The sequence below is a fragment of the Canis lupus genome, chromosome 9 (genome assembly GCF_011100685.1).
Source record: "Canis lupus familiaris isolate Mischka breed German Shepherd chromosome 9, alternate assembly UU_Cfam_GSD_1.0, whole genome shotgun sequence".
NCBI lineage: Eukaryota > Metazoa > Chordata > Mammalia > Carnivora > Canidae > Canis > Canis lupus.
The window spans coordinates 11138455-11154332 of NC_049230.1; the positions used below are offsets into that span (position 1 = coordinate 11138455).

Consider the following 15878-nt stretch of genomic DNA (forward strand, 5'->3'; position numbering starts at 1 on the left):
GGGCATATATAAGGAACTACAAATAGTTCAATTTGACAGGTTAGGATGCTGGAATGACAGTTTTGTTAGAATGTAAAAACTAAAAAAAAAAATTTAAAAATTTAGAAAAGAAAAAATATTTTATCTTTTAAATATTTTATTTATTTATTCATGAGAGACACACACACAGAGAGAGAGGCAGAGACACAGGCAGAGGGAGAAGCAGGCTCCCTCTCCCTGCAGGGACTGCAGGGACTGATGTGGGTCTCAATCCCGGGTCTCCAGGATCACACCCTGAGCCAAAGGCAGGAGCTCAACCACTGAGCCACTCAGGCATCCCCAAAGAAACAAATATTTTAAAGAAGAAAGTAAAAATAAAAGAAATAGAAATAAAGCATGAATGGGGACAGGGTGGTTCAAGATAGGAAAGGTATGTACAGGTAACTAAATTTTAAATTTCTTACTGTCCCATTTATCCAAAAGGAAAGAATGATGTTGGGTTTATTTTTTAAGGAAACATTTGAGAACCAGGATCACTTAAAATTTAGTTCGGGCAGTTTCTTCTTTCCCATGTCCCAATCCTCTGATTGGTTACTTTCTCTAGTTCCCAGGAAGGGAGGAGAGACTGAACCAGCCTGTTTGTCTCTCAGGCTTACGGGCGTCATCTAGTGGCAACAACAGGTAATCACAGGTAATCACAATTCCTCTATAGAAACACCTGTTCATTTTTCACTTGTTATTTATATTATTTTTAGATAAGATTTTATTTATTTATTCATGAGAGACACAGAGAGAGAGGCAGAGATATAGGTAGAGGGAGGGAGGGAGGGAGCGGGGGAGAAGCCGACTCCCTGTGGGGATCCTGATGCAGGACTCAATCCCAGGACCCTGGGATCACGACCTGAGCCAAAGGCAGATGCTCAACCACTGAGCCACCCAGGTGCCCCCTATTTATATTATGATTAACTAATAAAATTGGGCCAAATTCTGATTGGGTAAGGAAATAAAGTGGTCTAAGACAGTACTGGTTGATCATCGGATTAAGAGAATGTGAGATCAGATACAAATGGATTAGATACCAAGATCATATTCAGTATGAAACGTGAAAATTTCACATCAGAGACTTGACATCAAATTGTATTTAGGAATGAACCTTTAGGCAAGATCCCTCTGAGTCGCAGAGAGAGTAGAGAATAAGAAACTCAGTGTGAGTGGGTAAGAGGCTGAAATACCACAGGTTACAGTATTCTATCAGAGTTTTGCTGAACCCCTATTCACCCTTCGGACCCTAACCTAACTCCCTTTGGACAATGTTCCTTCACCTCTCAGGTCTGTATTAGGTGAATCACTTACCTCCTCCTACTGACACCCATGCCTGTGGTGCTACTGACCACCGTGTACTGTCACACCCATTCTTATCTATAGCCCTCTTTACAATTTTTAAAATCCTTACCAACTCCTTGTCCCATGCCTGTTTCATTTGCACCTGACATATAAGAGGCATTCCCAAATATAACTTCCAGATTGAATGGGCAGATTAATTAAGAGAATAACTGTGTAAGGAACAAATATTGAGAGTTGATATCAATAAAGCTTAAATGAAAAAGACATTTTTTAAAGGAATATTACTAGTAGAAAAAAACTTTCTTCTTTATTGTATATCAAGTCCCTCCGTGATGTCCATTTTTTTTGTAATCTCTGATATTTTATAACTTTCAAAATATTTCTCTCAGGACACCTGAATGGCTCGGTGGTTGAGCGTCTAGGGCATGATCCTGGAGTCCTGGGATTGAGTCCCACATTGGGATCCCTGCGTGGACCCTGCTTCTCCTTCCTCTGCCTAATGTCTCTGCCTCTCTCTCTCTTTTGAATAAATAAATAAAATCTTTAAAAACAATACCAAAACCAAAATACTTCTCTCTGCCTTGGTGGGAGGAAAATAATAGTCCATAGCTCACAGTGGCATTGTAGTGATCGAATAAAAGACTACATGTGAGGCATATACAGCAGCATGTAGCACGTATTATGTGCTTAATAGTTGGCTTTTATCATTTCAGTCACCTCATTTCGAAAACTCATTGAAGCTACCCAAAGATGGCAGATATTATTTATCCTATTTTACGAGTTGGAAAACTAGTGATCATATAGGCTAACTATGCATAGATGACTATGGAGTCACTTGAGTCCTTAAGTTTTTGAATTCACAACATCTAAATAATAATTCATTGTCCTTTCTATGGTATTATGTTTCTTAGGTGGAGAAAAGAAAAGAATGGACATTTGGATGCTAATAATAAAAGGGCTATGCGGCAGAGAATGAAACCAAGTTGTAAGAGGTGTATTATTTTTTTATTGCTGCTGTAACAAATCACCACAAACTTAGTGTCTTAAAACAATATAAATGTATTATTTTGTGGTTCTGTACGTTAGAACACATGGTTCGCTCTGCGATAAAAATCAAGGTGTTGGCAGGACTGCATTTCTTTCTGGAGGTCCTCAGGGTGTCCTCCCCTTTTCCAGCTTCTAGAGGCCACCCGCATTCTTTCATCCAGCCTCAAAGCCAGCGCTGGTGGGTGGAGTCCTCACTCTCATCTGTTCTTCTGCTTCCCTCTTCTACTTTTGAAGACCCTGGTGATTATACTGGGTCCACCTGGATGATCCAGGATAATCTCCCTATTTCAAGGTCAGCTGTTTAGCAAACCTAATCTTTTTCTATGTAAAGTAATATAGGTTTCAGGTTCCAGGGGTCAGGATGTACACATCTTTGGCAGACCGGAGGCCTTATTCTGTCTGTTCCAGAGGGAGAGTGAATTCTAAAGGGAATATCGAGAAAGGGATCCCCCAAGGATGAAAGGAAGTGGCAGGTTTGTGAGCACAGTGTTTTCAAATGGAAATGTTAGAAGCATCGCTGCAAGCTATCTGACATAGATTATTAACCCACACTGATTTTGGCAGACAAGAAGATCTCTTGATGATTTTCCCATGGCTGAACCAGAATCTTATTTTGTACTTCCCATGTGCCTTAATTTTTCAATTTATTTTTTTTAAGATTTTATTTATTTATTCATGAGAGACACAGAGAGAGAGGCAGAGACACAGGCAGAGGGAGAAGCAGGCTCCATGCAGGGAGCCTGATGTGGAACTCGATCCCAGGACTCCAGGATCACACTCTGGGCTGAAGGCAAGCGCTAAACCGCTGAGCCACCCAGGAATCCCCTAATTTTTCAATTTAAACCAAAGTAGAGACTTTCATATATTCCTGTTAAATGTTATCTTTATCTTTTAGCATAGAATTCAAGTTATTAATATAATTTTGTTTCCTGGTTCTTTCTTCAGAACAGAATTTTGGCTATGATTACCCAACTTCGAGTTTACCTAGTTAGAATTACATCAAGCCATTATTTTGGAGTCTCATCTACACAACTATCATGAAAGACTGGATTAAATGCTTTCCTGAAGTTAATTTCTATCATGACTATACAATTCCCATTTTAACCCAAAAATCAAATAAAAAAAGAAATACAGTATAACTTAGCTTGGTCTGGTTCTTAGTGACCACTGAACTCTCTTCTAAATGTTCACAAAATATATTTAACTATGAGCTCTGGAGTTTTGCTTTTCTGTTCTAGAGCTTTTAGTGTCTATCTTTAAAGCAGTTTCTGAAAGCAGGTGATCTATTGTCTCTTTTCATTTTTTACAGCTTCTCTGAACTTACCAGTTGTGCGTCTTAGGTTACCTGTAAACAGCTGTGGGATGTAATTTGTGCCTGGAAACATGAACTTATTTGAAACAGATAGGTGCTTGATCACTATCCCTTCACCTCTCTCGAGTTTCAGTTCTCTATTTTGTTTCACTTTTACCTCCTTAAAGTCCATTTTCCTTACTGAAGAAAAAACACACAGATCGAGTCAAATCTCCTTTTTTAGCCTTTACATTATTCTCTTACGTAAATAAGTTATTTCTGTGTTTATAAAGACCTCCACAGGCTTGTATCTCTGCACCCTCTCTTATACTGCATGCTGGTTAAGCCTACCTTCCCACCTTTTCTATTGAAGGTAGCAGGTAACTCCAAGCCCTCAATGTCTCTTCAGCACTTTATAGTTTGCGGTGCAACAAGTATCACTTTCCATTTGATGCTCTTTAATTATTTATTTTGTTGTCTCTCAGGATAATTGTTGATTTTTTTAAAGATTTTATTTATTTATTCATGAGAAACACAAAGAGAGGCAGAGAGGTAGGCAGAGGGAGAAGCAGGCTTCCCGTAGGGACTCGATGTGGGACTCAATCCCAGGACCCCGGATCATGCCCTGAGGCAACGGCAGAAGCTCAACCACTGAGCCACCCAGGTGTCCCTAATGTTGATTTCTTTACCTTTATTTTTAAACCGGCAAAGCTGGGGTTCTTGCTAAGCAAGAATACCAGGCACTGGATACATACTGTGGGTTGGTTGAGTTTTTTAAATAACAAATTTGGCTAGGTATTCTTTACATATTAATCTCCTTGACTAATTTTCCTGTAATAAAACTAAAACTATCATAAACAAATTGAAAGTACCTTTATTTTTTTTTTAATATTATTTATTTATTTACTTGAGAGAGAGCAGGGAGAGCATGTGAGTTGCGTGGGGGACCAGAGGGAGAGGAAGAAGCAGACTCTCCACCGAGCAGGGAGCCCGATGTAGGGCTCCATCCCAGGACTCTGAGATCATGACCTGAACAGAAGGCAGATGCACAACTCATTGAACCACCCAAGTGCCCCTAAAACTACCTTTCAAAGTCGTTTTCATCTCCAACCTTCCACTGATCATTAATTCATCATTTCCCTAAGCTATTTAATAACAATCTGAGCCACATTTGAGATGGTAGTTTGGAATTCTATTGCTGAAGACGCCAAGATTGTCTTTCTACGTTGTCACTCAAGGCTGTGTTTCTTTATTTGTCTGGCCTTATTCTAGAAAAAGATTCTAATTTGAAACTCTTCTAAATTATACCTAACTTAAACCCTGAATTTAGAAACCACATCCCTTCTCTTGGCACTTTCTTTTTAACTTGGAGAAATGGTAAATGTTTAAAAACAAGAAATTATAAAGAGGGCTTAATAGTAATAATTTAAAACTGGTATATCTCATTTTCAGTGTATTGATGATCATGTAAGATAATGTCCTAATGTGACATCAGGAAAAGGGTAGCAAGCGTAAGTTTCTTTTTCTACATTAAATACTGTCAAAATTCTGGTCACCATTTATTTTGTTCAGCTAGGCAACTTGTTTAAGTCTCAGTCTATGACTTCTATGATCTATGTATTCCCCTGTGATTTATATGTCTAAAAATCTATTAATGAGATATGGGGATTCGAGTTGCCGTCATGACAACCAAGCAGTTTGGCTTGTTTGCTATTTCCTAGATACAGAGGCTCAAAAAGGAACATCTTCCCTGTAGCTGCTTTAGTACTGGGACCTGGTAACTATGGAAATTTAGATTGAGATTTATGTGGCTAAATTGTTTACAAGGTACACAAAAACTGATAAATAGCTGGCTCAGAAGCACAGTGAAATATGTTATGGTCAATATATTTTTCCGTAACAGTCTTTTTATTTCAATGTCTTAGTGTTCTCTCTATATAATTCCCCAAACCATATAGTTTTATGATCCATCCCATAAGAAGAATTTATTATCTTCTCTTCCTTGTGTTAGGTAGATTTTGTTGAGTGAGTGGTGATATCTTGTGGGGGTATACTGACAATAATATTTGCATACTCTTGTACATGTGCTTTTTCATCCTTAGTTATCAACAACATGTACCACACAGTATGATGCAGAAGACCTGGAAATTCAAACTGATATAAGAAAAAAACTCTTGATCCTAGAGATATGCAGTTTAATTGAAGAGACTGTACCTAAGTAAAATGATGTGAACAAGACGAGAACATGTGTGCAATTGCAATGAAAGTGGGACCATTTTGATGGGCGGAGGGAACGAGTTTCAGAGAACTGGGTTTTGGTCTTGAAACGAGTAGAAGCACCAGCAGACAGAATGAATAACGGAGAATCTTATAAGAAATAAGCTTAGGAAGCAAATGCCTTGCATAGTCATAGAAAAGATTGAGGAGACTTCTTGAAATCAGAGCAGGTTGAGGCCAATAGTGAGAAGTACAACTGCAGCATTGAGGTGACTACGTGTTTCAGTTACACATTTTTACCAAGTTTATTTATCTTTGACCTCCATCCGTGTACTTGCCCACAAATCCTAGGCCATTGGGAATTCATTCTTTTGAATTTGTAACATGTCCTAGATATTTCAAAAGAGGAAAAATACATGGTTGAATAGTTTTTATTACCTGCCTGCTTCAGTTTTCCTGCATAGTTTCTAGGACATTCTATTTCCCCCTCGCTGCACATCAACTGCCAGATTTTAATCATTACAGATTCTGCTAAACCTCTTTGAATTTCTCACTTAATCCATATTCGGTAGGATAAATAAAACCCGATACCTTGATTTTTCTTTTCTTTTTTTTTTTGTAGAATTTAGCAGTGACAGTTGGAGAGATTTGGTTTAGATTTGAGAAGCAGAAAAAACAAAGATATGTAAAAAAACATGATGTACACAGGATTAACGGAATTTTTAAAAAAGTCTTTAAACAGTTAAATTCCCCAAAGTAAAGAACTGTGCAGGAAATGTGACCATACAGACATCTGGAGAGGAAAATCTGTAACGCTAACTTTGAGCTTTTCTTTCCTTTATAATAACTTCTGGCTACCATTTAGGCCACTTTGGGCAATAAAATTCAAAACATCGGTTTATATTTTTAGCAAAAATAAGTGCGGTTTAGAATCTGCCACAGATGCCTGTGTGTCAGGCCATTTGGAAAATTCAGGATCCGCCACATTCCCAGGCTCTCCTGGGGACACTTCAGAAACTAAAAGCATCCTCAGCATCCAGATGTCTCAGGTCGGTGTCTGATGCGGGAGCGAGGTAGCAGGTGGGGGAGAATGAGGACGCTGCGACCCAGGCGCTGCAGGGGCAGCGGAGAGAATCTAAATGCAGTCCCGGGAGAGGACCACTCAAAGCCCGGCCAACAGGCAAGAAAGGGCTCCTAAACCTAGGCGCCACGGGAGAGGCGGGTCAAGGTCACACGCTAGGAGGCCGCAGCGTGGACTCAACCCCGAGCCCCTGACTTCAGGCCGGTGGTTTTTGCCTGTGCCCCCGGGGACCTTGCGGATGCCGGGCTCCAGGGCCTGGCTGGGGTACGGGCACCCCGGCTCTGCGGCCGGGCGCGCGCGGGGGGGGAGGGGGCGGCCTCAGCGCACCCCCGCTCGCCCCGCCCCCTCGGAGCCCCGCCCCCCTCGGAGCCCCGCCCCCAGGTGCGCCGGCCTCGCGGGCGCGTGGGCCCCTCAGCGTGCGCCGGGAGCGCGCGCGTCCCCGGCGCCCCGCCCCTCGGAGCCCCGCCCCCGGAGCCCCGCCCCCCAGAGCCCCGCCCCCAGGTGCGCCGGCCTCGCGGGCGCGTGGGCCCCTCAGCGTGCGCCGGGAGCGCGCGCGTCCCCGGCGCCCCGCCCCTCGGAGCCCCGCCCCCGGAGCCCCGCCCCCCAGAGCCCCGCCCCCAGGTGCGCCGGCTTCGCAGGCGCGTTGGCCCCTCAGCGTGCGCCGGACGCGCGCGTCCCCAGGGCCCCGCCCCCTCGGAGCCCCGCCCCCCCAGAGCCCCGCCCCCCAGAGCCCCGCCCCCAGGTGCGCCGGCTTCGCAGGCGCGTTGGCCCCTCAGCGTGCGCCGGACGCGCGCGTCCCCAGCGCCCCGCCCCCTCGGAGCCCCGCCCCCGGAGCCCCGCCCCCAGGTGCGTGCGGCAGGGGGCGGAGCGCGGCCCCGGACGCTGCGCGCTCCCCGGGCAGGCGCGCTGCGGGCGCTGCGGCTCTGGGGCGCCCCGGGCCGGCCGGCGGGGGCGCGCACGCGCGGGGCCGCGCCCTCTCACACACGCACACGCACACTCTCGGGTCGCCGAGCTCCGTCACCCGCGCGGAGCGTGTCCCCAGGCGGAGCGCGTCCCGGCCTGACCGCGCTGCGGCTCGGCCCTGAGGTGATCCCGGAGCGGGGCGGGGGTTGGAGGGCAGCGGCGCCGCCCCTGCGGGCGGGGGGCGCCGAGGGGGCGGCGGGGCGGGGGTCGCGCGCGGGCGGCCTCGCGGGGCGGGCGGGGCTGTGCGAGGACGTTTCCCTCCGGGCGCCCCCCGCCCCCCCGACCTCGGGTCGCGGCCCGGGGCGCTCTTCCCTGCGTGTGAGGAGAGTTTGGGTGACAGGAGGGCGCGCGGGTCTCGCCACACACGGTTTGAGGGGAAATGCCCCGATTCCTCAAACGCGGGCAAGAGCTGGGGCGTGAAAAAGGTTAGCGAAAAGATCCCCGAAAGCGGGTCGGGCAGCGGGGAGCCGGGTCCGGGGTCCGGGGTCCGGGTTGGCGGCGCCGGCAGCCCGGGGCGGGCGGGGGCTGCTGTGCTCCGAGCTAACGTGTCGTGTGTATTCCTGAGAGACGCCGGCGGACGTGGAAGCGGGCTCCCCGGGGCGCGTGTGGCGCGGGCCTCGTCCCGGCCGCGGGGTCGCGCCCTGAGCCCCCGCCCCCCAAGTGCCCTAACGTGCGCCTTTTGGAACAAATGAAGCCTGAAAGGATGTAGGTGGACGCGTGCATTGGGGAGGACGTTCCGAAGGGCCCGGCGGGGAGGGGAGATGTGCTGCCCCCCCCGCCCCACCCCCCCCCGACTCAGAGCCGGGCGCCCAGGTACCTCACCTGATCCTGACGCTGCCACCCGGTGAGCTCGGGCGCAGGTGGAGAATGGGTCACGGAGAGGCTAAGGCACCTACGAGGGGCTCAACTAACAAAAAGGCGGGATGGGGATTCCAGCCCAGGGATGCCTGACTGACGCTCCATTCTGCTGCTGGCTTTACCCGCAGCCGTATTTTTTTTTTTTTTTAAGATTTTATTTATTCATGAGAGACACTGAGAGAGAGAGGGGGGGGCAGAGACACAGGCAGAGGGAGAAGCGGGCTCCATGCAGGGAGCCCGATGGGGGACTCGATCCCAGGTCCTCGGATCACGCCCTGGGCCGAAGGCAGATACATGCTCAACCGCTGAGCACCCCCGCCCCCAGGGCTTCTCTCCGCTGCCGTATTTTGTGTCTGCCCAGGAGAGCGTTAGAAGGGGTATCTTCAGAGAACATAGGTAGTTCAGGCTCCTGGGATTGTTTGGGTTGAGATCAAACTGAAAAAGGCAGTAATCCCTGACTATGTGCTTGTTCGAGTCTGTTTCCCTTTAAACAGGGTTTGGGATAAGGAATTCTTAACAGTCAGGGTCAGAGCAGCTTTATTCACATTTTACAAGACATTGTTTGAATGTCTCTTGTATTCCAGATACTGTGTGGGAAGAGTACCAAGAAAAATACAGTTTTGATAATCTCTGCCCGTGGGTTAGTGGAGAGGATGATCATATAAAATAATTTTGTTGATAGTCTACTAAATCATAATCTTTGCCAGCACCCGAATTAATTCGATTAAAATGGTGATAAGCTCAAGCTTTTAGGAACCTATTCTATGTAAGAAAAGGGATGGGATGCCTGGTTATGTGGGTACCATTGCACTGTTTTCCCATTCAACAACAGCAAAATGGTCCTAAAATTCAGGTTGAATCATGTTGACGGTATTTTTTTTTTAATTATTGCATTACTTTCAGTAGATTTTAAAACATAAGAAGAGAGTATTTATGATTTACCCTGTTAAGCTAAATTTTAAAGGGCTTTTATTACTTAAGAAACTGGTGAAGTAATTTGGCAGGACTTTCTTTCAAGTCATCAGCCAAATATATTATTTTTTTAAATATATTTTTTAAAGATGTTATTTATTTATGCATGAGAGACACACAGAGAGAGAAAGGCAGAGACACAGGCAGAGGGAGAAGCAGGCTCCTCGCAGGGAGCCCAGGGTGGGACTCGATCCCAGGAGCTCAGGATCACGGCCTGAGCCAAAGGCAGACACTCAACCGCTGAGCCACCCAGGTGTCCCAGCCAAATATATTCTTAATCTCTTCTTCCAAAAAATAAACTTTAAGTACCAGATTTTGTTGAAAGCTTTTATGGTTCAGATTTTTAGCAAAAACGGTCATCAGGTTACCCAGATGGTATATTGTTAAAATATTAGGCATAATTGTAGGTAGAGAGATAAGAAGGATAGTGGGACATTTGGAAATTTCTTCTGATTGCTTCAGTTTTTTTCAATGAAGTAGGAATCAAAGGTTTTCATTTGAGTGTGCTGTTGCTGGTAGCAGTGGGTCGAGGTTTGGGGATTGGGGGAATGAATGGACGAATGAACTATATGATTGCCAGGCAATTAAACAATTATTCTTAGGGTATGAAAAACAAGGTAGAGGAAATACAGGGTGCTGTATATAGCTGCACAAAATAGTGTCTAATCAAATTTTGCCTACTAGATATTTTACAACCCATCTCCAGTGCCTGTCTTTACAGTGTCATCTAGAACATACATCTGCCCCCTTTGCCCCAGTTCACTTTGCCCATGCCTCAGCCCCTTTTAGGATTCTAGCTTTCCTATTCTTTTCTCTCTGCCTGAAATTTCCATTCCATTTTTTCTCCAGTTGAACTTAACTACATTATATTAAATTTTATCTATCTGCAAAGTCATCGTCTATTTTTCCCCATTATGTTGGATGTATAAATTTCTTAAGGTTAAAATGAATGTGCCACTTTTCTTCCTTCTCCCTCCTTTAATCTATAACGGGGTCAGCAAACTTTCTGTAAAGAGCCAGGTAGCAAATATTTTAGGTTTTGTGGACCATATGGTCTCTGTATCAATTAACTCTGCCATTGTAGCACAAAAGCAGTCGTGGACAATACAGTCCTGAGTAAGCACAGCTATGTTTGAATAGCACTTTATTTATATCATGAAATTTGAATTTTATGTAATTTTTACATGTCACAAATAGTCTTTGATCCCCCTTTCCCACAGCCATTTAATAATGTGAAAAACACTTTTAACTCATGGGCTGTACAAAACAGGCTCCACCCTGGACTTAGGTCCTACCTCCTTCATGGTAGTTGGCAGACCTTTCATCTATAAGGACTCTAAGGAAAAAAAAAAATTATATATATATAGACTCTTAGCAAACTCTGGTGAAGGAATTTGCAGTCAGAGGATATTGGTTATATTACCATTGGTGGTGGAGAAGCAAAGATAAAGCAGTCTTTTTGGTTAAGGATCTCATGGTCAAGCCCAAGATTAAGATGTAAAATAATGATGAAGACACAGTATGAAAATTGCAGTTATTTATTGGATATGGATGTGATATCCATAAGAAAGTAGTGATAATCATCTCTGCTTGGAGGACTAGGAGTAACCTCTGACACTCATCTGTTAGAGATAGGGAACATTTTCAGTAAAGAGCCTTTCCAAAAATCTTAGAAGCTTGCTAAAAAGGTGACAGACCACATCTCTTACCAGGATGACTCAGTTTCTTTCTTTTATAGGATATAATCTTGATTCATTTCTCTCAGAAGTAAAACTAATACATTTCAAATAATTTCTAACTATTTCTAACAGTCATGAACATTTTTTATTGCTTTGAGAAGGGTAGAATATATTTCACAGTGGGTATAATGTAATCAAGATTTTTAAAATAAACTAATGAATATTTGATATTGAATACTGGATTATATCACTTTTAGTCTTTAAGTCAATTATCAATACCTTAGAAAAGAGAGATGGGCTTTAGTTGGCTTTGAATTTTCTTGCAATTTATAGATTGAGTATGTATTGTTTTTATCTAGGCAAGTTAAATATTTGATTATACCTTTAGTGATACTGGATGTTTAAAACTTACCTAATTATTATTTAAAAGCTCTGCAACGGGCAGCCCCAGTGGCGCCACTGGCAGCCCAAGGCATGATCTTAGAGTCCCGGGATCAAGTCCCACATCAGGCTCCCTGCATGGAGCCTGTTTCTCCCTCTGCCTGTGTCTCTGCCTCTGTCTCTCCTTGTGTGTCTATCATGAATAAATAAAATAAAATCTTTAAAAAAATAAATAAAAGCTCCAACCTTAATGCATTCCCCAGGTATGCTATGGAGCAATGGAAAGTAACTTTTAAAATGTTTAAATATAATTGTATACTCTTATTTCTGTGTTGTAGTCACTGTTTTTAGTAGTGAAGAATTGGCTTTGTTAGACAGTGTTAAAGATACTAGACTGTTAAGTCTTTGTCTTGGAACTATATCAGGTATTATGTTTTCCAAAACATGTGATTTGTTAAAAACATGCCAGTGGAAGTTTTATTGTATTTCAGTTGTTAGCTTGTGCTTTCAAGGATCGTCTTCTAGTATATGCTGCAAAAGAGAAAGTCCTATGTGTTGTCTACTCACAAAGCTCCTTTTGATGTTATGTGGTCCTCTCCACCATTTCCAGCTCTGCCATGGCTTTCATGAACTCCATCACTAGTGAGTGAACTCTGAGGTGTTTGTGTGATCCTGTTCCCACTTACTGTGTCAAATGTGGGGCTGGCTAAACATCCTTTCTTGCCTTTTCCTTTTATTCTTTTGAGTGCCTTTATAGAGCTATAAAGTTTGAGATAATTAATGAGAATTATAGTGCAAAAAGGAGACATTTAGGGCAGCCCTGGTGGCTTAGCAGTTTAGTGCTGCCTTCAACCCAGGGCGTGATCCTGGAGACCCGGGATCGAGTCCCACCATCAGGCTCCCTGCATGGAGCCTGCTTCTCCCTCTGCCTGTGTCTCTGCCTCTCCCTCTCTCTCTCTCTCTCTCTGTCTCTCATGAATAAGTAAAATCTTAAAAAAAATAAATAAAGAAGACATTTTGAGCCTTCTGCTAAATAGGGCTTTTCTTATGGCTCAAGAGAAGGCACCTGATAAATTAACTCTTCACAGATCTTCCCTTGCTGGCCACGCCTCATTTCTAACTTTGCAGCCTTGTTTTCAGTTGCACGTTTCTGTCAAAGCATCACTTTCATATCACCTCTGCTTAAACCACCCTTCTTTCAGGAAACCTCATTCACCTACCTATAGGAGTTGGTCTCATTTGAGATACATCTTTATCTTTGGCTTCAGTATAGAAAGTGCTCCTTTTCCACATCTTTCCTGCACTCTAATTTCCCATTCAAGACTCTGCAGGGGATCCCTGGGTGGCGCAGCGATTTGGCGCTTGCCTTTGGCCCAGGGCGCGATCCTGGAGACCCGGGATCGAATCCCACATCGGGCTCCCGGTGCATGGAGCCTGCTTCTCCCTCTCCCTCTGCCTGTGTCTCTGCCTCTCTCTCTCTCACTGTGTGCCTATCATAAATAAATTTAAAAAAATTAAAAAAAAAAAAAAAAAACTCTGCAGAAGAGTGGAGAATGAGGGTGAGAAGAAGGGACTTTTGTGATTACCCTACCAGGATGAGTCACAGGCACCCTTTTCTTATTCTTTTTTGTTTCTCTCTTCTTCCCAAAGGGCAGACATTCGCAGAGCCAATATGGTTTGGGCACTGAAAGAGGAAGCAAAATATTTTCCTAAACACCCATAGTTTGCGAGGAATCTTTTACAGTAGAGTTAGTACCTCGTATTATTATGCAGAGCAGACATGCCTGATTTATCCCCATGGCCCATTTCATTTGGGCCTGCTTGGAAACTGTGGTTGTGGGGTTAAGGAGGACAAATAGGTTCACTGTTGTGTCTGTTTACAAAAACCCGTCCTTAGCTTTGAAAGTACTGTTCAGATGAACATTAAGCTAAAAAGTTTATGAAAAATCAATGTTAAGAATGTTTCATTTTTTTAAAACAGCTAAACCGGTTGTTTCATGTCACGAAGGAAACAGCCAATTGGATTTTCTTTTTTTAAGCTGTTTTAATAAGTTGCATAAATAGAGGTTCAAGGTTACTGAAATTTAACATTTTCACATGATTAGACTAGAGCTTGTGAACATAAGAAACATTACTTTGTTTAGGTCAGTGTCATGAGCAAGCTCTGAAGGTGCACACACAAGTTGGGTCTTTCCACAATGTCTGCTTTAGTCAGTCATAAAGCAAGGTTAACGTTATATAAAGTGGTTACAGGATCCCACACTCAGTGACATTTTACCATGTGATTAACTTGGCTTCTTACTCAGAGCACAAAGCAGAACATAAGACAATTCACAGAGGGTAGGAAGTTAACAAAGAACCAAACATGAAGTCAATATGTAGGCTCACAGTTGAGATAAGGCATTGGTCCTCTCTGGGTCAGCTCTCTGCACTTAATGCTTACTGTGTTTGAGCATTGAAGGTTCTCGATTCCATTTGGAGATCGGTCGGACAGAACCTTTGGTAGCAGCTGCCTTTTTAAGTGGTCAGACGTAAGGGGTCATCTGAAGAATTTGACAGTTTGCTGCAAAAATCCTCCCTTTTTAAAGGGATTTAATCATTCTTGGGCCTTCACAGACCTCCTCTGCTTCTGCTTGTTAGCCGTTCTGGAGTGTTGTCAGTGAGTGCTGATCTTGGTGATACCCCGTAGCTGCAGTCAGTACCCTTAATTGATCATGATATTGTTTGACACAGGCCCTTGCATGACATAAGTGACTCCATCTTGCTTTCTACGGTTAGTCATGTGATCCATTTATATGATTTCTTAACACATTTCTTAATCGTTTTTGGCTTTTCTCACTTTTACCATTCATCCATTCTGGGAGATTTCTTCAGTGCTCTTTCTTACTGATTTGTTTGTGGGGCTGTTTGCCCCATCTACTGAGAATTTTTTTCTATGAGTCTGTTTCATTTCCAGGTTCTATAGGTAGGTTTTTCTTAATTGCTTTGTTTTTGTTTCATGAATATGATATTCTTTGTTGTCTTTTTGAAGATATTAGTTATACTGATTTTATATACAATAGGTCTCAAAGTGTATAATTACTTGCCATAACAGACACCATTTTCATATATTAATTTTTATTTACGTATATTAATTCTTTTAGTCATTCTAGTAAGCCAAGCAAGTGAATACTATTATTATTTCATTGACAAATGAGCGAACATAGAAAAATTAAATAACTTGCCCAAAGTCTCAAAACTAGTAAGTGGCAGAGGCTGGATTCGTGTTTAATTGGTTTACCTCCAGAGGTCACACGCTTATATTAACATTATTAGTTTTTGGGGTTGTTGACTTCGGTGTCTCCCCCTGGTATTTGTTTTGGTGTGAATGTTTACTGATTCCAGTTTCTTTCGGCATGTCTGAAGATGTTGCTTGGATTTATGATAGCCTATTGTTTTTTCACTGTGTGTGCTGGGGTGGAGAATAGTGCCAGCCTGCTGAAAATCAGCAGCCATCTACAGGCTTTCACTGCCTCAGTTTAAATACAGACACCTACTCTTCTAGACGTAGATGAAGCGGTTAATTTGGGATTTTACCTGGTAAGTTAACCTCTTCTTAAAAAGGTATTATTTTAATTCAAAATAGAAATATTTTTAAAGTATCATATATAGATGCAGTATTTCCTTTTTTGTGAATATTAAAACAGCTGCTAGCTCCATTTATGTTTGTGTTGATTTTGAATCCTTTTTGGTGGAGAGGGGTGACAGATGATGATGGATCAACTCAGCCTCAGATTGATGAGATTATCTAGCCAATAAGTAGGAAGTATTCTATGAGAGACCTGGATAAAATGCAATATAGGACCATCTGACTAAGGAAAAGGATGAAGACAGAAAAATCTGCCTAAAGAATAGGGAGCTTAGGAGCAGAAGGAAAACAGCATGAAAGCATCTTTTGCTTATGAAGGGATTTTGTGCTTTGGAGGAAAGGACATGAAACAGAATTGAATGGACACCAAAGTGACTTCTTTGATTAGTCACAGTGTGTTATCTTCTATAGAAACATTTCCCTATTAATATTATTTTA

At 43.3% G+C, this 15878-nt stretch overlaps 1 protein-coding gene across 2 annotated transcripts in view; it reads left to right on the plus strand.

The window, feature by feature from the left end:
- Positions 1–7910: 7910 nt before the first annotated feature.
- The window catches only part of ABCA5 (ATP binding cassette subfamily A member 5), a 73179-nt gene continuing 65211 nt past the window's right edge, over positions 7911–15878 (plus strand). The window contains exon 1 of one of the 2 annotated variants that reach the window (XM_038546747.1): positions 7911–8045. The gene's annotated coding sequence lies outside the window, so the exon portion shown is untranslated. Of the gene's footprint in view, positions 8046–8185; positions 8348–15878 lie in introns of those variants that run through there. The other variant, XM_038546749.1, reaches the window with a different exon arrangement.